The 22,889-nt window shown below is 39.8% G+C and overlaps 1 protein-coding gene across 1 annotated transcript in view; it reads left to right on the top strand.

The window, feature by feature from the left end:
* Window positions 1-15,060: 15,060 nt before the first annotated feature.
* LOC136883099 (zinc finger protein 60) overlaps window positions 15,061-22,889 on the top strand; it is a 63,201-nt gene continuing 55,372 nt past the window's right edge. Inside the window, exon 1 of the mRNA XM_067155285.2 lies at window positions 15,061-15,300. The gene's annotated coding sequence lies outside the window, so the exon portion shown is untranslated. The remainder of the gene's footprint in view (window positions 15,301-22,889) is intronic.

Raw genomic sequence — 22,889 nt, 5'->3', positions numbered from 1 at the left:
AGTCTCAATCTGACCTTAATCAACCTGTCATTTAGGTTTTCCACCAATTCTAGGTATTCCTTTAGGTCTTTTCTAATTATGAGACCTACATTATTTTTGGCTTTTCTTCCTCCACTGATTCCCAGCAATGCTACATCTTTGTCAACCATAAAATCTACAATTTCTTTCACTTTCCCTGTTAGTGTCACTACATTGATGGTTGCTATCTTGATTTATTTGGTTGTTGGTCATCCATTTCTCACATTTCTCCCAGCATCACAAGAACTGCACGTCGCTTGTGGGGAATGCCCAAGCATTTTGCACGTTGCTTGTGGGGAACACCCTAGAATTTTCCGAGGCTTCAGTACACTTGTCATCATATTAGACTTTTATTATGATGGGCTCACCACTCCCAAAGGCATTTTAGAGCTACTGCCAGCCGAAACTTGTAGGCTGCTCCTAACATGGAGAACAGACGAATTTTATAGCCGCTTCTCTGAAGTACAGACTCTACAGTTGATATGGGGTTCCAGTGGCATTTCCTCCACTGAGGGCCCATTTCCCTTCTATAAGGACTCCTCCACCCTTAGCCGTTGGTCCTTATAGTGGGTCAGGCTATTTACCGCCGCCCAATACTCGGCATAGAGATACTGGCTGTATGGTTTAATCCATTACCATAGCAGATTTAACTGGCAAGACTTATGATGTTATTCTGTACAGAATAATAAATAAATTACAAGATTGTGAGCAACTGCAAAATGACCTCGATAATGTTGTGAGATGGACAGTAGGCAATGGTATGATATAAACAGGGTTAAAAGTCAGGTTGTTAGTTTCACTAATAGGAAATGTCCTTTCTGTTTTAATTACTGCGTTGATGGGGCGAATGTTCCTTTTGGGGATCATTGTAAGTATCTAGGTGTTAACCCCTTAAACGGGGAGCTCGGCATACACCGGCTCACTCCTAGGTGGGGAACGATTTCCCTGATTGAAGAAAATATTGAATTACTAGATTTTAAAAAATCTTAGACTAAAATGAACTATTGAAGGGCCGTAAGAGAAATATTTACTTGAATATAATGCGTTTAATTGTTGAAAAATTCTATTATCTTATTTTTTCAATACTTTGTGCAAAAACGTACTAAATGCTTTCACACTGTGATATCGAAATTGCTTCTATAATACCAAAGCTCTGTTTTTCATTTATACAGTAACTTTTGCCTGAATATTTTAGGCAGTTTACTAACAATGTCTAGAAATAAATGTTTCTGTATATGTAAATTGTAGATTTACAAAGTTTACATGTACATACAAGATTTACAATGGAATAAATTATAATACTCTGAAATTTTCTGTTATGTTGGTTAGTGCTTTTGAGGGATCAAGTTTATATAGCCTACCTACAATTCATAAGTGACACACATGGACTATATTACACTACAATACAGGTAATATTTACAGTATTTACAGTCTTCACGGTATTATGTCTTTTATAGCTGTTCTTTATCACACACACGGAAGCAGATTATGTTATATAATCTGTCTCGGCTTCACATAATTTATATGATTCCATTCCGAACGTGATCGTTTTCTTGGTATAGCAAGAGGTTCTCATCAACTGACACTTTGCCATCACGGGTATAAGCTTCTGAAAATTTTGCTAACAGGTGACCAAATACTGGATTTATCTTGTACATTTTGGGAGAAAGTTATTCATTATTCACGTCATTGTCAGAGATATGTAAAATGCTGTGGGAGGAACCAACACATGACGAGATACAGAATATTGTATTAAATCTGAAAATAAACAAAGCACCAGGGGAAGATGGTGTAACTGCCGAGATGCTCAGGATCGGAGGTGAGGTCATTATTGACCGATTACAAGCCATCATTGTGGATATATGGGAGAGCGAAATCATACCTGCAGAGTGGACAGCTGCTTTGATTCATCCTCTACACGAAAAGGGTGACAAGACAGATCCGAACAATTACCGAGGTATCTCTCTCCTCTCAATTGCTTACAAAGTATTCTCTCGTGCTCTCCGTACCAGATTAGAACAACAGATAGAATGGAAGATTGGAGAATACCAGGCGGGCTTCAGACCTCACCGATTGTGTGCAGAACAACCTCAAGATGATTCTCCAACATCGCCAATCAATTCGAACAGTGGTCACTTTTGTTGACTTTAAAAAAGCTTACGACTCGATTGACCGTGCCACCCTACTAGATGTACTTCATGAATATGGTGTTGACAAGAAAACAACGAAGTTAATCCAACAGACTTTAAATAACACAACTTCTAAAGTGAAATTCATGGGCGAAATCTCCGAATCATTTGAGATAAGAACAGGTGTGAGGTAGGGTGATGGATTATCTTCACTGCTGTTCAATCTTGTACTAGATAAGATCATTAGAACATGGGAGAAAGAAGTACACGGAATAAATATGGGAACGAGAGATAAGCAAATCAATATTAAGTGTCTTGCCTTTGCTGACGACCTAGCAATAATCACCCGCACTCCCGAGGAAGCCAGAACCACTCTTGAGAATCTGCATGAGATTGCTATTAAGACTGGCCTCCAAATATCATATGAGAAAACACAATACATGGACTCCAAGATCATCAGTGTGGAATCACTTGGGACCAAATATGGCAATATCACACGAGTTAAACATTTTAAGTACTTAGGTGAAATTATCGGAAGCACTGGTAACGACAGGATAGCCAACAAAACCCGTGCCAAAAAATTACGTAAAGCCTACACAGTCACCTGGAATATCTACAATAAGAAATCCCTTTCCATCCAAGCCAAGCTGCGTCACTACCATACAGTAGTTCTTCCTGAAGCACTCTACGCGATTGAAACATCAACACTGACCATCAATATCAATGGCATCGAGAAAATGGAACGGCAAATACTTAGGAAAATATTTGGACCAAAGTTCCAAGATGGAATATGGATGCGAAAAAGCTCGGAAGAACTCTACTCGCTGACCGAAAGATTCACTTCAATCGCCCGGAAAAGACGTATGCAATTCTACGGACATCTAGCACGAATGGACGACTCGCGACTGACCAAGAAAATCTTCCTCATTATCAGCGGAACCCGACAAAATAAAGTACGGTGGCTTGCTGACACCCAAAAAGATCTCGCAGAAGTCGGCATTGACCCACTGACAACTACACGGGCTACATTTAGGCACAAAATTAACTTGAACAGCTTTGCAGCCAGACAATGTACAAGAAACTTGAAACTCCAGGAGGCATGGACTCAAGAAAGACGACAGACTCACAGTGCGAGGATGAAGAAGTTTTGGGAATATAAGAGAAACAAGAAGAAGAATGCTAACTAATGGTTCTACGTGCTCCTTAGAGGGTCTAACGCATATATATAATAATAATAATTGTTACGGAGTTATCCGTGGTAGTTAGAGGTGAAAGAAGGTGTGGGTGGGAATAGGTCTCAACTACAAAATTAAAGTTAATTTAAAACTTTAACAAAGGTTATATTTTCTTCTCAAAATCAACAAATAACAACAACAGAGAAACAGGTACCAAGTAGCAGGAAAACAAGTTAATAAATTACATTTGCTGCGGTTCAAGCCCCGGGGGAATAATTAATGAGCTCTAAGCTCCACTTTACCAATATTCAACCAGACCACCTGGGGCAGAATTCCCCTGAAATCAAAGAGCACTTGCTCTCACCAAATACATTCCGGCCTTCAAGAGGCACTCAAAACCTAATTTGAAACGAGTGAACCGGCTCCCAGTTACTCACGCCTATTTAAGGCATCCTCAACTTTTACAATCGCTTGCCTGCAGGCACAACTTACAAATTTACACAGGGGTATCATGTACCCAACCTACTGGGCCTACTCAGGAAAGAAACAGATTAATTACATAGCCCAAAATACCAAATTGACTGGAGGCGTAGTTTGCACTCCTAATACACCTTTTAAAACCTAAGTGGCTCTAGGCCGATATACAGGGGCTAATCCCAAGCTAGGGAGGTGACACATATGAGAAAACTTTAATGCATAAGGAAGAGAAGAAATGGTTATGAAAACGTAGTCACCTCAATTTCAAAATGAAGGGGAGTTCGAGAGGGTGAAGCACTCTCTATCCCCGCTTTACAGTAAAAGAGATATGAAGTTTTTTACATACACAGAAAGTTAATTTACATTTTAAAGGAATTGGTTACATATTAAAGGTTTCGAACCCTCCCCGAGAGTAGACTGCTGAGCTAGCAAGAAATGAAGATGTTAACAGGCCATTACCTTGTAGATGAGCTGCTGCTTGAAGAAAGAGGTGCTTCCCGCCCCCTGCTATATATTCACACACTGAGAAAGATGTTACTGAAGTGGCCCCGAGACAAGAAAATCAGCAGTTTATATACCCTCGTGGAAAATTCGAGACCTTTCATGAATGATAACAACCCGCCCGCAAACTTTTATTGGCTACCAGCAAAAACTAATACACAAGACGATGAAGAAACACCTTATTGGCGGGAAATTAATTACAGAAATTAATGATTGGCTAATTTCAAAACTGGCGGAAGGAAAGGATTTATATTGCCAACCCACAAACCACAGAACAAAATTTAGTAAAAATAAAACTTAGGGATACAATATTTCTTCAAGAAAGTTCATTCCATTGCACCAGAGTGTGTTACCATAGTTTTGGGTAGCGACATCTGTTAGAGAATGTTCAAACTTCTTGATATGGAGCAAACAAACACAAATCAAAATAGACACAGTTCAGAACACTTCAAGATTACCAAATTTACAGTAGTGACATCTTCCGAGAAACCGTTGAGTTAATACAGTTTGTTAAAGTTCAGGCTTTCTCCTGTAGAGAGGTTTTCAACTGGCGCAATATTTAAATTCGCGGCGTGGAGGTGTACCGCCTGGTACAATAATAATAATAATAATAATAATAATAATAATAATAATAATAATAATAATAATAATAATGTTATTGCCTTTACGTCCCAGTAACTACTTTTACGGTTTTTGGAGATGCTGAGGTGCCGGAATTTAGTCCCACAGGAGTTAATTCGTATGCCAGTAAACCGACATGAGGCTGACATAGTTGAGCACCTTCAAATACCACCAGACTGAACCAGGATCGAACCTGCCAAATTCAGATCAGAAGGTCAGCGCCTCAACAGTCTATGCCACTTAGTCCGGTGGAAAAAATCTCTTCTGTGTCATCAGCTCATAGAAAATAGGCATAGTGAATAGGCGATTGCGAGAAATAGTGTGTCCTAATTTAGATTTCTGTACAATCCCCTGTGGCAACAGTATGGCATAAGAAGCTTTATTTTGTCCTTATTTGTTCAGACATGGTCTTGACCTCGACTCCTTCGTTTCATCCTACTAAACTGGATTTTATGTGAAATTTCCTGCTCAGCATCTTTGGTCTGTTCAGCTATGTTCTGGCATATCTCGTCATAATAAAGTAATTAAAATATTTTGCCCAGTTTTGTTTTCCCTAAAAACTCTCCCTTTACATCATGATGGAATTTTGGATCAAAGCGGGACTTTCTTAGTCCAGTTTCAGTATAAGTTGATGAAGAACTTGCAATGGTTGTATTGCAATCAGTATTATCATCACGACTGTCATGACCGCTACTTTAACTGGAATCGAACACATTTTGTCTCTTTCGCGACTGCTGAACATTCGCATCAGCTGGGCCCGAACCCTGTACATTCAAGCCTGCAGTACTTATTCCATGTAAGTTCCTGTCACTTTCGAATTCCCCTTCGGTAGAACTTACTTCACTATGATCACTCTTCTTCCCAATAAATTCCAACATTTCGTTTATCATGGCCAGTAAATTATCTTCCTCTAACGGTAGGGGCCGGTAATTCCTTTTAGACATTTTAGCGGAAAAGTTTAAGTAAAAGGATTGAATAGAACGCTGGTCTATGCAGTTTGGACGGAAATAGTGAATTTTGCCTGTATTACAGATGCGTACGATAATAAATGTTGTGTAACTCACGGTAAACACACACTCCAGTCGTGAAGGAAGAACTTAAGACTGTGGATAATAAATCAGGTCACAGTTCTAAAATGTCATCAGGGACATCTGTTCAATATCATAAATTCTAGAAATCCCTTCTACAACAATATTATTGCATCCACGGAATGATTAGGCGATGAGCTAAATCTTCAGCGCGAAGCTATTAGGCTTTAGGTCGTTCTTGCCCGGACGTAAGATGCGTACTTTATGATACAGCTCGTGAATGACACATTGGTATTGAAAGAACGTAGTTGAAAAAATTCACATCAGAGGGAAGACTCATCCAGAATACGCTGCTGAAAAAGAAATAAACATCTGCAGGCAGGCAACTGAGAAAGAAAATGTAATTTGAATCGGTGGATATATCCGCGTTCCCCGCCTAGCAAGTGACTTGTAGCCGCGGATCTCGCCGCATCGCCCACCAAACGGGTTAATATAAGGAAATATCTTTGTTGGGGTAATCACATCAATATGACTGTAAATACAGGGTACAGATCTCTGCACATGGTTATGAGGGTATTTAGGGGTTGTAATAAGGATGTAAAGGAGAGGGCATATAAGTCTTGGGTAAGACCCCCAACTAGAGTATGGTTCTAGTGTATGGCACCATTACCAGGATTACTTGATTCAAGAACTGGAAAAGATCCAAAGAAAAGCAGCTCGATTTGTTCTGGGTGATTTCCGACAAAAGAGTAGCATTACAAAAATGTTGCAAAGTTTGGGCTGGAAAGACTTGGGAGAGAGGAGAAGAGCTGCTCGACTAAGCGGTATATAATATCAATATAAGTGGTCTGTTATTGTACATTATAAATTTTCCAGCTAACTCATTCCTGGTTGCCAGCGTTTTGCCCCAGTGTGTTAAGTTGGGCTCATTAGTCGGTAAATAGCACACCTACCAAGACACATGGCTAGTGCATATGTGGAGGCTACTGTGTAGACTACTTGGAACCACTGGCAATGCCAATGCACTATGAGAAACTTTGCCCCATTACCAAAAATTGATGCCTGCCTGGCCATCAGATGATTTGGATGTTGATTCCCATAGGGAACCTGAAATATTTGTCCTGAATGAGTAAATTTATAATACCAATATAAATTGTCCATTATTGGTCCATTATATGCAGTGGCCTCCACAGTTGGGTTTATTGACGACAGTGGAACGCACACCCATCTCACACTTTGAAGCATTACAACGTCCAAGCCATGCGTTTCTGGATATGGGTTCCTTCTTGAAAATGGATCAGCTTGCCTCACTGCACAACGTACTAAGCGTTGCCGTTTTTTTGGGGACACGCTGTATAAGAAAAATATATAATTGGTTCACCTTAGTCAATACACAGATGTGTCTTTACTTGTTCAGATTGATGCTTTCATGGCCCGTAACTGTAGACATGGTGATAAGCTTTTGGATGTTTGCAGTGTCAAGAAATCAAGGTGCAATTCTTTGCGTTTCACAGAGAACTTTGCTCTGAATCTTCAGAAGAAAATCTTGACTGTTCCTTAGGAAGACTTCTCCAATAATGAAGGTTTGAATTTAAGAATACTTTACCGTTGGTCTATGTTAAGTAGTACTCTCATTCGTCACCAGATGGCTCACTGTCAGCGTTCCAAGTGGAAGTTGACGGCACCATCTAAGTTCCAATTAAGATGTTTCTTGTTATACCGTATGTGCATTGCAAAGTAACCGCAAGGTCATCAGACGAATCAGGGACAAATGTGGCAGAAGAAATAAATTAAAAAATGAGAATCTCACCTTGTTTTATTGACACAGCAAAAGTCTAAAAGCCTATCATCATGTCTTTACATGTCGCTCTATGTGGGTTGGTGTTTTTTTTTTAAAGATCAACTTTTCATAAGGACTCATTTTTAGTGTTATGTTTTAGAGAGTGTTTGACTTATTTTTAAGGCTGAAGAAGGTTCAAAGGGGCAGAAACATGTACCTATAGTGTGATATTTCTTAACCCGTGAGGGGTTGCGTCCAGTCGTTTCCACCATTTCTGTTTATTTTGATCAATCCTTCCGCGAACACTGTTTATTATACTTTCTATTCCTCAGTACCTTTTAATGGACTCGACCACACTTCCGTCACACCATTGTTATCACTCTTCACTCCTTCATTGAGTTACAAACTAGCTATCCGGTTGCTTCATTCGCACGTGACTCCTCACGTTACCTGTCCCCATTCTATTCAACCATACGCGACTCATGGTGTAGACTTGTTTATGGTGCGGAAAGTGCACTGTTATAATTCACTGTTGAGTAGAGGGAGAAGGAGAATTGTCTAGATGTGTGTTAAATTAAATTAAACACCATTTTAAAAGTATTTTCCACAAACAGAACTTGAAATTTTATTTTTAATTTCATCACCAAAAGTCAATCTCATTATTATAATTATTATGTTAAAAAGTGTTTGTGTTTATATAGTACTAGTGGAACCGTGCGGTGCTCCACAGCATTCCTTATAAATAGGTCAGATAACTCATCTTGATATGCCTGTTGTAGTCATATTGTTTTTCCTGCCCATTTCAATAATTTTATGAACATTTAATACCGATAATATAGTTTATGGATTTTCCAAAAATAAAAAATGTGTTTATTTTTAAAGAAGATTCCAAATACCAATTTTAACATCTGTAACATCTTCAGTTGTACGATCCCGCCCGTATGTGTGTCTTACCCTGCAGTTTTCTTTCCCAAACAGTAAGTCATAATATGTTTACCATACCGATTGGAAACGAACGTTGACTTAAACGGCTTTCAGAGTGTCACAGTTCATCTCATCTACCCCAAAGACTATGAATTCATCACTAATATTGTCATTTTCAGATTTTTAAGTTTTACCCCCTTCCTTTAGGGCTGCTAAGGGTTTCTTGCCCCTACAGTAATTTTTCCAGATAAAAGCAGAAATAAGTTTTAAGGAACACATAATCTTCACATACTGTTGGGTAGGCAACCCACCGATCGGACTTGTCTTGGGGTTTGCTTATCTTGCCCTATTTTATTTTTCACCTCTTAGTGCCGAACTACCAATCAGATTTCATTCAAACCACTTCATAATCCCTCTCAGATGTAATAAGAACAAACTGTGAAAACTTCAGAGAAATCGGTCCAGTAGTTTTCGAGTCTATTAGCTTCAAACATACCAACATCCAGTTTTATATATATAGATTATATTATATTATTGTAACAATTAAATGGCATAAGTAAGTGCTTGGTGTTTTATTGATTTCCGGTCTAAACGACCATACGCGACTCCTGATGTTACACTCGGCACGGGGACCCCTCCCGGGTTAAAAATCTTTTTAAGACACATTTATGTACTTATAATATACAGTCAATACAGAACAACCCAAATATGAGATTCTTATATTGCAACGGAAGGTTTTTGGCAACGCAAGCATGGGAAAGTGTAAGGATTGAGAAGGAAGCGGCCGTGGCCTTAATTAACATACAGCCCAGCATTTGTTTGGTGTGAAAAATGGGAAACCACAGAAAACCATCTTCAGGGCTGCCAACAGTGGGATTTGAATCCATCATCTCCTGAATGCAAGCTCACAACTTTAACTCATTCGGGACAGATATTTCAGGTCACCTATGGGAATCAACATCTATATCATCAGATGGGCAGGCAGGCATCAGTTTTTGGTTATGAGACAAAGTCTCTCATAGTGCATAGGTACTGCTGCTGGCTCCAAGTAGCCTATACAGTGGCCTCCACGGTATTCACTAGCCATGCACCTTGGTAGGTATGCTATTTACCAACAGACGAACCAAAATTAGCACACTGGGGCAAAATGCTGGCAACTAGGCAGAGTTAGCTGAAAAATTTATAATGTCCAATAACGGATCAACGATATTGGTATTATAAATGGACACATTCAGGACAAATATTTCAGGTTCTCTATGGGAATCAACACCTATATCAGCTCACAGCTATGTCACCCTAACTGCACAGCCAATTTGCTCAGTAAGAGTCAAATCAGGTCATATATTGATACATAAAAATACAAAAGGATAAATATAATCTCCATGTCTTCATAAACTGCCAACCACAAATTGATAGGCTTTTTCCCCATCAATCCCAGTTCTTCTATGTCCATCTCTTCTCAGCCCCCAACGAACTCGTTTCTACTTCCCAGCTTCATCAGGAGGGCAAGAATCAATGCTCAGTGATCTTGATAGATCTTCAGTCTTGATGCAGGAAGTGTAGGATAAGAAGAGAACCAAAGAAGTACATCAAAAGGTAAGAGACATAAGTGGGACCGGAACAGATCCGGATTATCAAAAATCCAGATAATCCAGAAAAACTAAAAAAAAAAAACAAAAAACAAATACAGTACATGTTATATAATATTAACTTAGTTGTACAGCAATACCCTTTTTCAATTGTACAAAAAAAAAATAAGAACACTTTTCTTACATTTATGACTGTTTTATACACTAAAATAATGTGTAAGCCTTTTCTGTTTCACATTTGTATAGCGTTTGCACGCAGCACAGTCACGAAGACGTTTTACTAACATCAGTTGTGCCGGTGTGGTTTCAGTCTGGGATTCTAAACAGGCCATCAGTTTGTCAAGCTGCATTGTTGCATCTCCATGAGTCATTGTTTCTTATGATGGAGCACCGGTTTCATTTTCAAATTCACCATCACTCTTGTCATTACCTGCCAAGGAGCAAGAGGTAAGGGTTATTCTGCCCGAAGGCAGGTCCGAACCTCCACAGAGGTGTTCCTGAGCCGGAGTTTACGTGCGGTAGGGTGGCCAGTTCCTTTCTGCTCTTAGATTCCCTTACCCCCCACCAACAGTGCGTGGCAACCCATCCAACTCCTGACCACGCCCAATGTTGCTTAACTTCGGAGATCTCACGGGATCCGGTGTTTCAACACGCTACAGCCGTTGGCAAGAGGCAATAATTTATTCATCTGTCATTATGCCGTAGCCTGAATTACAGTGATTTTTGAACCGGCCATTTACATCGTTCACATCTATGTCAGAGCATCCGGTAATGCGTGCAAATATGTCAAGTAACTCGGAAGAGTTCACGGTTTCCCATTCTCAAATTCAGGCGAATGCCGGGACGTTACCTTTGATAGACCATGGACAACTTACTTCCAATTCCTGTCCTTAACTATCCTTGGCAGAAAAGACATTCAAGAAGAATCGGCCCCGTAAAAGAAATACTGTACAAGTAAAAATAAATTTTTATTATTTTCGATCCGGATAAACCAGAGATATGGATAAACGAGGTTCTTTGTACAGAAAAGTACTGGTCAGAGGCCCAGATTTTCAGGTCCTTGGAAGGAAGCACTCAATGTCCTGGCTTGCCATGTTTCTTCTAATGATGGCATACATATTCATGAGCTTGACGATCAGTGTTGCCAACACGGTGGTTCTCTCACTAAATTTAGGATATTTTACTCTTTGTCAGTGGGTAAATTTTTGCACGCACAATGGACAGTGGGAAATCTAGCCTCTTTCATGCATGTGTCAGTGGATATTTTGGTGGTTTTTGAGTTAACAGTTTTATATGCAGTATAATAGAGAGTATGCTGGCTCCATGGTGTAGGGGTAACGTGTCTGCCTCTTACCCGGAGGCCCTGGGTTCGATTCCCAGCCAGGTCAGGGATTTTTACCTGAACCTGAGGGCTGGTTTGAGGTCCACTCAGCCTACGTGATTAGAACTGAGGAGCTATATGACGGTGAGATGGCGGCCCCAGTCTAGAAAGCCAAGAATAACGGCCGAGAGGATTCGTCGTGCTGATAACACGACACCTCGTAATCTGCAGGCCTTCGGGCTGAGCAGTGGTCGCTTGGTAGGCCAAGGCTCTTCAAGGGCTGTAGTGCTATGGGGTTTGGTTTGGTTTATAACAGAGAGTATAAAAATGTAGTTCACATTTAAGTTCTTGACGTTGACATTCGTAATGCCAATGAAAGGTGAGCTAGGGAACACATGAGCTGTTGGTGGAGCTGAGGTGTAGGGGATTCCCGTAAAAATATGGAACCAATGAACACTTCAGAGCATCTTTCTTTCATAGTAAAGTGTCACTTCTACCAGTGCCAAATGCATGTAAGGTTGTTACAGAGTTGTTGTTGATTCTCCTTCTTGAATATTGTAACTTGGACAAAACACAAAGATGAATATATCCTTTGTAGAATGGTCTCAAACCATGGAAACAATTAATGTCTGGTGCAAAGTGATGAAATGCTGCAGTGCAAGTAACACCAATCCATTTGAGGATCTGGCAACATTTGCACTGCCCCGCCTAGTATTGCCAGGGTCAAATGTAGAATTGGAGAGTACATTTAGTCAATAAAACATTATTAAAACTAAAGCTCTGAAGTGATAAATTTGCTTTTATTGTTTCGGGCAGGACTGAGAAGAAACAAACAATGCTGCCATATGAGCTACCAAATGAAGTATTGCACAATATGTAGGGATTGTGAAAACATATCAGACATCTATTTCTACTACTGCTTCTTCCTCTGTGCCTTCCATCAAAGACATCAGTGATCTTGGACTATTAAGTAAGTTCATTATGAAATATATTTCAAATACTTTTAACCTTTGAACTATAAGGGTATACTTGCTTTTCTTGTTGACATACCGTAATATTTTCGTAACTCAACAAAGCTTAAGGAGGGGAGGCTAGTGGGGTCTAGTGGTTTTCAAGCAGCCATTTAGAGGATAATTCTATTCTACAGTTGGCAACACTGTTAACGATACAATATACCTCGATCTCGGTGCCATGCCCAGGCCTATAGTAGACGAGCAACAATGGAAGGCCAGGGTGCATGAAGCTAAACTCCTCCTCAAGTTACAATCTCAGACTGAGCTGTATCCTCTCGTCTGTCATCGCTGTGGTCTTCCTGAAACGAAACACCAAAAGGGAGTAGTACTGAAAAGTATTAGACAATGCTCCTGATTGTACTGAGAAGAACAAGTAAAATTGCTCCTGGTGAGGAGAAAGACTAAGCAAGAGGCACATATGTCTTTTCACTTTTACACATAGCCACAATTCTCAACAGTGCCAGGTGAGCCCAGTAATTTGAGGATTTTTGCTCTTTGACCTATTGAGGTCTTGAGTGTGTTTTCGAACTAGGAGTGCATTACTGTTGTTAGACTGCAGAGCTTTAACTTACAATCGCACTGACCAGGATATGGTCTGCATCCCTGAAGGGGGTGGGGTGGGTTATGAGATATTCTCAGGTTTTCGATACCAAAGACCTACAGTGTTATATATTTTCCTACTTTCCTGATCAGTGATTTTTACTCTTATCGAACATGGCATAGAATTTAGTAACTGCACTACTTATCCTGTCTATGGTATTGTTCACGGAGGTATGTCATTTGACTACCTCTCTGGGTGGGGTTGTAGGTTGCAGCTGGGTGGCCCTCTTCTTAGCGATGTACTCTGCACTTGGTACCAGTTAAGTGGAGAGCACCTGGTTTTGGATGCCCTGACAGGTGTGACAGCTGCAGTGCCCCAGATAGTGCTGGCATGCTCCAGTATGGATCTTATAGTCGACAGCAAGAGCCAGTTTTCTATTGTGAGCCCACTGTCGGCTCTTATCATTGGCATTAATTTAATTTGGCACACATTTGCCTGCACTGTTATGCAATTTGTAATGATCACCAAACGTGAGTCCTCTGTCTAGGGTGACACCTAGATACTTGGTTAGCTTGGTTAGTCAAGAAACATCTGGGAAGTGGGGTCAGCGGAAAAGCGTGGCGCTATTTTTGAAATGTTGATTTTAATTCCCCACTTTTCTAACCAGGACTCGAGAGTGATCTTGGATACAGGTGCCTGTCACGAGACAAAGGATGTCGCCATGTCATCCGAGTATAAATAGGCTATTTTTTCGTGCGTTAGTTTTGATGCGTGAGTTGGTAATAAAAAGACTGAAAATTGCAGATGAGATCCCTCTGTCCTATGGGACTCCCCTCATAAAGACAGGTCCGACAGAGCCTTGCTGACGTGTAGGCCTACATGAAATTTTGTGCCAGCTAGGTAGTTAATTGTGTGTACGGGGCAACGAGGTCAGCTTGCTGACGTTTGCTTTTTTTTTTTAGTTCCGTTTGGGCCTGCTATGGACCACGTGGTTCTTATCTCTAGCAGCTTTCTTCTTTGACCAGTACTCCTTCATCCTTGCACTGTGAAAGTCTTTTCGGTCCTGGGCCCATTTCACACCTCCTCCCGGAGGTTTATTTTGTTTTTCTTTTTTTACATGGTGACATATAGAGAAATTACGTCTGTATTTCTTGCATTACCGGGCGAGTTGGCCGTGCGGTTAGGGGCGCGCGGCCGTGAGCTTACATCCGGGAGATAGCGGGTTCGAATCCCACTGTCGGCAGCCCTGAAGTTGATTTTCCATGGTTTCCCATTTTCACATCAGGCAAATGCTGGGGCTGTACCTTAATTAAGGCCACGGCGGCTTCCTTCCAACTTCTAGACCTTTCCTATCCCGACGTCGCCATAAGACCTGTGTCGGTGCGACGTAAAGCCACTAAAAAAATCTTGCATTATGTTAAAATCAGTACAGGCCTAGTATCTTACATATTGAAATTCGATTATATATTGCAGCCTATGGGTTCTGTTCTATCCGCGGTTGTGAGAATTTTTTCTGTAGACGGAAATAATCGTGTACGGCAATATCATCGCAAACAGTTGAAACACTTTTAAAATAGCATTGGATTGCTGTTTGCTATTTTCACTTTTCATTTAATTTATTTTTATCATTGTTAGTTATTGTTTGATGATGTAATAAATCATATTATTCTTTTAAAGACTTGACCAGTAAAAGATATACCATTGTGTGCGTACGCTTTGTGTTTTAATGTGCGCTCTGTAATTTTCGTCTGTCACAATCTCTCTTCGGTCACAATTGTACCGATTAAACCATTCGCAACCCTTATATCCCCGAGGAATCTCTTTGTTATCGGACGAATTTATCTGAAGTTGTAAGAACAATAGTGTGATCAGAAGGCTACATGTGTTACAATCAAGGCATTACTGCTACATTACAGATTTGTTTTTATTTTGTTTACGGTGCTGTTCCAGTTTGACATCGACTTCGAACGCTGGTTCATGCATACATAATACGGTGTTCTATGGGTTCATGATTTACGATATTATCCATGGCGTGTAAGTATACGGTACCTCAAAAACAAAGCTTGAAAACGGCGTTATCGAAATGGGCCAATAATGTATACCACAACATGTAATACGTATGGTACCGTCGCTACCTTTGCCTACACCAATTTCGGGGGAGTGGTGCAGCATTTGGATGGATGGTAAGGAGGATACAGAATTCTAATATTCTTAACACATAGAAACCAGCTATAAAGTCATGCTAGTTAAAATATTATCATAACAATGTTTGCATAGTACCATATAGGTTAATTTCTGTATGTGTTTTAGATCTAATAATTTTTTTTTAGGCCTATGTGCAAAAATCATTTCCCTGACCATAATTTAAGGATTACAATGTTGACTTTCAAGGAACTTCGTTTTATCTCTTTTTTTTTTTTTTAAGGTAACTTTGGCAGGTTTAATTTAGGCAATCATTGCCTGTTATTTTATAATAATAATAATTATAAGCAAATTTCATCACTATTATTTAATTTAAGGGGTTAAAGTTAAACTGATTTAGTTGATATTTAACCCTCAGTAAGTGTCATGACACTTGTGGAACATGCCGTAACCAGTGTTGTGAGGTCCGAAGGACTGCTAGTGTTTAAGGCTGAATAAGGTTTTCAGTTTCTGAAGAATGTCATTAGATCAACAATGCTGAGTTTAGTTATTGTTAATTCTAATCATTTGTCCTAATTTCACTAAAAAATAACTCCGTAAGGCAGTTATTAATTGGTTTTTGAAATATCTTGTACGTAATGTCTACTTCAATCAGGTATGTCAAAACTATTCAAATGAACTACTTACAGACACACAAAACATTGCTAATTGTGTAATCGCAATACCCTGTCAATATAAAGGACACAACAACAAAATTATGAATTATTTGTGAAGAGTATCGGCCTGTCGGTGTTTTGGTCATCCTTTTGGTCTCCAACCATTGACTTCTAAGATGTAACCTGTCTTCGCAATAATGTTGGCCCCTCTCATTTGTACATGTCCAAACCATTATAGAGGACTCTCACGCATTTTTTCTTGAATTAATGGCAGTGCAAAACCTCTCACTGATGGATTCATTGGAGATCCAGTCCAGTTTAGTGATGCCGGCTGTTCACCTCAGCATCTTAGTCTCCATGAAGCCAAGTCGACGCTCAGCCTCAGTCATAGAAGAGAAAGTCCTCCTCCTTGCTTGCCAGGGACCCATGATCCCCCATCCCCTCCAGAAATATTCTTATATAGGAAAATTAAAACCGAGACCATGTAAATGTGATAAAGAGCAGTTTGCTAGTGTCTCTGATAGAGCTCCCATCATGTCTGGTCAAAGGAGCTACCTCATTTAAAATAATGAAACCACCAAGTTTAAAACTATTACGGTGAATGCTGTATCAGCGACATCTTTCTTAATTCAAGTTTCATCCATTCTTGAGTTTGGAATAGGGTGACCAGATTCTAGGTATGAAAATATGGGATTCTTTGACTGGTATTGATTATTATGCCCTATTTAAGATAAGAATTTCTTAACACGAGCCTCTGACCTCAAAAAGAGTAGCATTTATTTATAGAAAACTGGTACTGATTATTATTATTATTATTATTATTATTATTATTATTATTATTATTATTAAAAATGGAAGTGGGCCAATTCCAATACATAATAAAAATCGATGTTGCAAAAAAGCAATGTTCACTAGGATAATAAGTTGCCATTTTTACATTTTATCCTATGTAATTATAAATTATAATAATATTTGCTTTACGTCCCACTAACTACTTTTACAGTTTTCGGAGACGTCGAGGTGCTGGAATTTAGTCTCACGGGAGTTCTTTTATTTGCTATTAAATCTGCCGATATGAGGCTGATGTATTTGTGCACCTTCAAATACCACCAGACTGAGCCAGGATCGAACCTCCCAGTTGGGGTCAGAAGGCCAACGCCTCATGCTTCTGAGTCACTCAGCCTGGCTATCTTATGTCTATCTCACTGGTTTGTTACATTTAGTGCCAACTAAACAAACTGTAATTACTTTACACAATAAGAAATATACATCAGAGCTTTGTGACAAATAAAGTTTAAACGCGGTATTTTAAAATATATAGGACCGTTCGTGAAGTACGGGATAATATGCATCCCATATATTTTTTGCTGGCACAACGGGACACTTGAGAGAACTAAGGGACAATCCCGTAAAATAGGGACGTCTGGTCACCCTAGCATAGAAATCGCTGCTTTCATACTGGGGCGGGGGTACTAGAGGCAGGTTAACATTTCATTGCTCTAACCTGGGGGGTGTATGCCTCCAGACCCCCTTTACTTGCCCTCATATCAGACCATTAGTATAACAATCCAGACCAATGGTCTTGTCGCTAGCCAATGATCTAAGCAAACCAGACCAATGGTCTTGTTACTAGCTGGACCTAATTTGGCAGTCTTGTGTAATGTTTTGTGCCATCGTATGAGCTGCGCCATGTTGGGTTCCTAAATTATCTTCTGTGCCCTACCCTCGCCCCCCCTCCCAATTGGTGAAGTTTTACAATGAAAAAATAATGTATTCATTTAGTTTACAGTACATACTGTGCAAATTAATCAGCATAAATTACTTTTACATAATTTTCCCAATGGTTGGCTGTAGTGTGTTGTATATTCTTTATTCTTAGATCCTTCATGCTCTGTGTATTCTTTGCACCATTATTCATTGGTATTTAATTGGTAATTAATCTGAGTGATGATTTTTTTAGATTAAAAGTGCATTTTAATGCCATTATGGATGCTGGTCACATACCCACAGACTGGACAACAAGTCTAACAATCCCAGTTTTCAAGAACAAGAGTGATCCAGCCATTTGCTCATGAAATCTGCCTCCTGTCACATACAATGAAAATTTTCAAAAGGATTCTTGATAAACAACTGTGTGCCGTAATCTCGGCCAAAATCAGTGAGGCTTCGTTAAAGGACCTGGAACCACTGATACAATCTTGACAGCTTGACAGCTTATTGAGAATCATTGTGAAAAAGCAAAGTCCATTCACGTTGCATTTCTTGATCCCGAGGAGGCTTTCGACTGTACTGTATATCACACCATCTAATTTGGTATGCATTGCGAGATCATCAAATTCCGGAACAACTTATTAATTGGGTTCAAATGCTCTATGTTAACACCGTAGTAGAGTACAATGTGCCGCTGTTATATCAGAGCTTTCCAGTCAAAGTTGGTCTTCATCAAAGTTCAACCTTGTCACCTCTACTCTTTATTTGTGTAATGGACATGATCATTTGAGACCTACAGTGCAAAGTTCTATGGAACTTACTCCATGCGGCTGATGTCTTGTTAGCACCACCAAATATGATCTGCAACACCAGGTCCAAGCCTGGCGTGACGTCCTCAGCAGATTTCGTCTTCATCTAAACATTACAGAATACTTTTCAAACCAGAGTGACAGTCATATTTAAGTCAATGGTGAAAGCCTACCGAGGACTGATACTTTCCGTTAATTAGGATCTCATTTATGTAGTAACACCAACATTAACACTGAAGTCCAAGCAAGGATAAATGCTGGATGGATTTGATGGAGAGAGGTAACGGAAGTGCTCTGTAACAAGAGAATGCCAGTACTTCTGAAGTTGAAGAAACGGGGTGCATCAGAACTATACTTAAAAAAAGTCAGGGATGCTCTTTGTGTTATGTTAAGAACGATGGTGCAGTCAGATTCTTTTTCTTCTTCTTTAGCATTTGTCCTGCCTGATGGCAGGGTCCGCTATGTGGATTTGTTGTCTCCATTTAATTCGGTCTCTGACCATGTCTGGATGTAGTCTTACAGCTTTCAGGTCGTCGTGCACTGTATCGGTCCATCGCTGTCTTGGTCGTCCCTTGGGCCTCTTTCCAGTGACTTCCAATGTATACACTGACTTTGCCAATGTATTGTTTGCATGCAACATATGCCCAACCCAGACGGTTTTCCTGCATTTTCTTCTGGATCGGTGCAACGCCAGAACGTTTTGTAATATCGTCATTTGAAATAGGATCCAGTCTAGTGATGCCTGCTGTCCACCTAAGCATCTTTGTCTCCATGACGCTTAATCGACGTATTACCTCCTTTGTAGCTGGCCAACACTCGGTGCCGAAGAGAGCGACAGGATGGATAATAGTCTGGTAGATCTTAGATTTCAGATGGTCCTTCATCCGACGGTTGCAGGTGACACCTGTTAACGTTTGCCACTTCAGCCAGGCTGCATGTATCCTTGTGTTGATCTCGTCAGTAAGTCGGCCATCGTCAGAGATTGTGGAGCCAAGATATTTAAATTTCTCTACTCGTGGTAGATCTTCACCATCGAAGTGGATGGTTCCAACTTCTTGAGGATCTAATGTCATGTATTCTGTCTTCTTTTAGTTGAGGCACAGGCTGTATTGCGGTAGTCGGTTGTTCCACTCTTCTGTTTGATGCTGGAGATCAGGCGTATTCTCAGCAGCCAACATGACATCATCAGTATAGAGAAGTGTCCATGGTATTGGTTTTTGCAGGTCTGATGTAACAGTGTCCATCACAAGAATGAACAGCAGTGGTGATAAGGCAGAACCTTGATGGACTCCTACAGTGATGCGGAAATCATCGGACGCTCCTGCGGCAGCTTGAACATAACTCCTTGGTTCTACGTAGAGCATCTGTACCCACTTAACAAGGTGCTCTGGGATGCTGTGTTCACGTAGCGCTAACCAGATTAAGTCATGTGGCACCAGTTCAAAGGCCTTCTCAAGATCCAGAAAAGCAAGATGAAGCAGCTTATTCTTTTCACGGTGTTTCGCAACTAACAGTCGTGCAGCGTGAATTGCATCTGTTGTGCCACAATTTTTCACAAATACATCTTGGTTCGTTGCAAGTTTGACTATCTCATGAATCCTTTTCTCGAGAATATGTTCAAAGACCTTCATCGCGTGGCTCAGAAGTCTGATCGGGTGATAATTAGAACAATCGGCATGAGTTCCCTTCTTCTTGAAGATTGGTACGGTAATGCTCCATCACCCATCTGATGGTATTTGACCTTCTTTGATGATCTGGTTGAAGGAAGTGCCGGAAACCGCACGCACCAGCGGCCTGTCATCGGCGGCCAAAATTGAGCGAGAAAGTCCTTGCCAAGCATAAATAAAGACCCTGTATGTAGAACCTTCCTTCCTACATTAAGCACTCTAGAATTTACTAGAAGATATGTTGTGACATATCCTTCTAAAAGTCTGGCCAGGCGACATAATATAAGCAAGCGGTCTTGATGGAGGAGTTGAGTTATTGGTTAGCTGGAGTTGTTTTTGTGAACACGTGTTGTGTTTAGGCCGACATGCTAATGTAAGCAGTGAGCAGTCAACTGTTTCAAGGTTGCAATCTCCATGTGCTTTGTGATAGGCAATTGTTAAAGATGGTGGTTTGTTGATTTGTGTGGTTGATGTTATAACCTGTAAATAATTGCAAATAAAATCCATGTACGCGAGTGACAGCATTTTATGTGTGTCTTTGTGGTTACATCATTGGTGACCGTGGACAAGACGTAAGAATTTACAAGTGAATATGAGTGTAGTGCGAAACAGAACAAAATGCAAGTGATACTAGAAAAGATGTCCATTCAACAACTCAAAGATGAACTCGCCAAGAGAAATCTTCCGACGAATGGCAAGAAGAAATCGCTGCAGACGCGGTTACGGGAAGATCTCATCGAAGAAGGAGAAGATCCCAAAAGTTCTTCACCGAGGTCGACGAAGATTTGGAGTCAGAGATGAGGTAAATGTTCCCAAAATGTGTTGTAATTGAATGACCATGATGCTGGCACTCGGTGCCAAAATCTCAGACGTTGATTCACGGGTTAATTCCAACTTAACGTATCACATTTCAAAAGTAAATGACAAAACTTCAGACGTCAGTTATGGTGTAATGGAACAGATTGCAGACTAAATTTTGAAAGTAAATGACAAAATTTCAGACGAAATTTCTTAAGCTAATACAGTTTTAACTGGACAAATAGCACAAGTGAAATGGTGGCTTTGGAACTGACCAGATGGAAAGTGATGATGCTTCCTATATTTGAGATGATATAAGGTTAAAGTTGGTTAGTTTTTCAATATTTTGTCATATAGGGCATGCCAGTCATCTGAAGAATGTTCATGAGTGAAATCTACATTTTTCTTACAGTGAAACAGAAATTTACATCATAATTTTATATTGAAGATTTATCGATTCGACAGTTTTTTGTTATCCTGTTTACTCGTATATTTTTGCTTATCCCATTTTTCATGGAATGATAAAGCTCAGCTAGGTATAGATCGATAGGGAAGAATCGGAAAATTGACAAAGTATCAATGCTTTGGGAGAAAGTGTCCTTAAACTAAACAGTATTATGTGGCTGAAGATGTTAATAATATACGAAACATGTACCACTTTTAACCAATAAGTTGCCTTAAGCAACTAATGTATCGACAAGGTGGAAAATAAAAAATACTTAGTTTTGAATCAGAAGCCACGACGGGATGCATCCAGCCTTCTACAGGATGAGATATTCAGCCACTCCGGTTATCCACGGTGCATTCTTTCAGACAATGGGAGTCAGTTCATGTCAAGGAAGTGGCAGCAAATGATGACAGAATGGGACCAGTGGACCACCCCTATCTACAACCCAAGGGCCATTCCAACAGAACGATGGAACCAGGAGCTGAACAGGATGCTACGGGTCCACCTAATGGACAAAAAACATCATATACCATAGTCACTCTTTGCCCTGCGACGGCGCATCAACCGTCTCACTGGCTATTCCCCAGCAGAGCTGTTTCTTGGTTGACAGCTATATGGCACTGGGGATTGGGAGATTCGTCCACCACCCACTTCTGGTCAAGATGATGCAGCTGTTTCCCTAGCAGAGTGGCAGCAGCAGGATATCAAGGACAAGCAAGCTTTGTTTAAAGTTAAGAACTTCATATTTGGGTTCCGTATTGAAGCAGAATTCACATCAAAGAAAAGTACAATAAGTTCCACCTTTTCAATACATTATATTATGTGACAGTTTTACGTTACAGTTAAACCTTCACATTTTTATACACTCGGGACCGGTTTCGACAGTGTCCCTGTCATCATCAGCCAAGAACAATTAATCGAGGACATTAAACCTTACAATATTTCAGGTATGATATAACAGTGAATATAAAATTATACATTATCTATCTACAAAAAGGTGTGAACATGTCCAGGTAAAAAATCACGATTAAGAAAAATCATGTCCTGTAGGTTGTACATTTATAAAAAATTTTAATTAAAATAACGTGTTAAAAATCTGCTGTTATATTATAGCTATAGCAGAGTATGTTTATAGGTGTAAATCTATGAAATTTTGGCACTCAAGACATATAGCTATGTTTGACAAGTTAAAGGTGTTCAAACATTTAGTTAAATGGTGTTCCACTTAAAATATGTGATGCAGTTCAGCTGAGGTTGTAGTAAATATGTTTGTAGGCTAGATTTTGGTATTTTTAACACTCGAGACATATAGCCATGTGTGACAAGTTAAAAGTTGATAAAACATTTAGTTAATGATGTTCCACTTAAAATATATGGTAAAGTTCAGCTGAGGCTACAACTTGGACTTGAGGAGCAGATGATTATGTAAAATATCAATATAAGTAGAAATGAACAATTTAAATGGGTCACTGCTTGTTGATGTAGATGATCAGCAAGTCCTATTAAACAAATATACATGTCGACATGTGGTTGTATATCATC

The sequence above is a fragment of the Anabrus simplex genome, chromosome 11, assembly GCF_040414725.1.
Source record: "Anabrus simplex isolate iqAnaSimp1 chromosome 11, ASM4041472v1, whole genome shotgun sequence".
NCBI lineage: Eukaryota > Metazoa > Arthropoda > Insecta > Orthoptera > Tettigoniidae > Anabrus > Anabrus simplex.
This window is presented reverse-complemented; position numbering and strand designations above follow the sequence as displayed.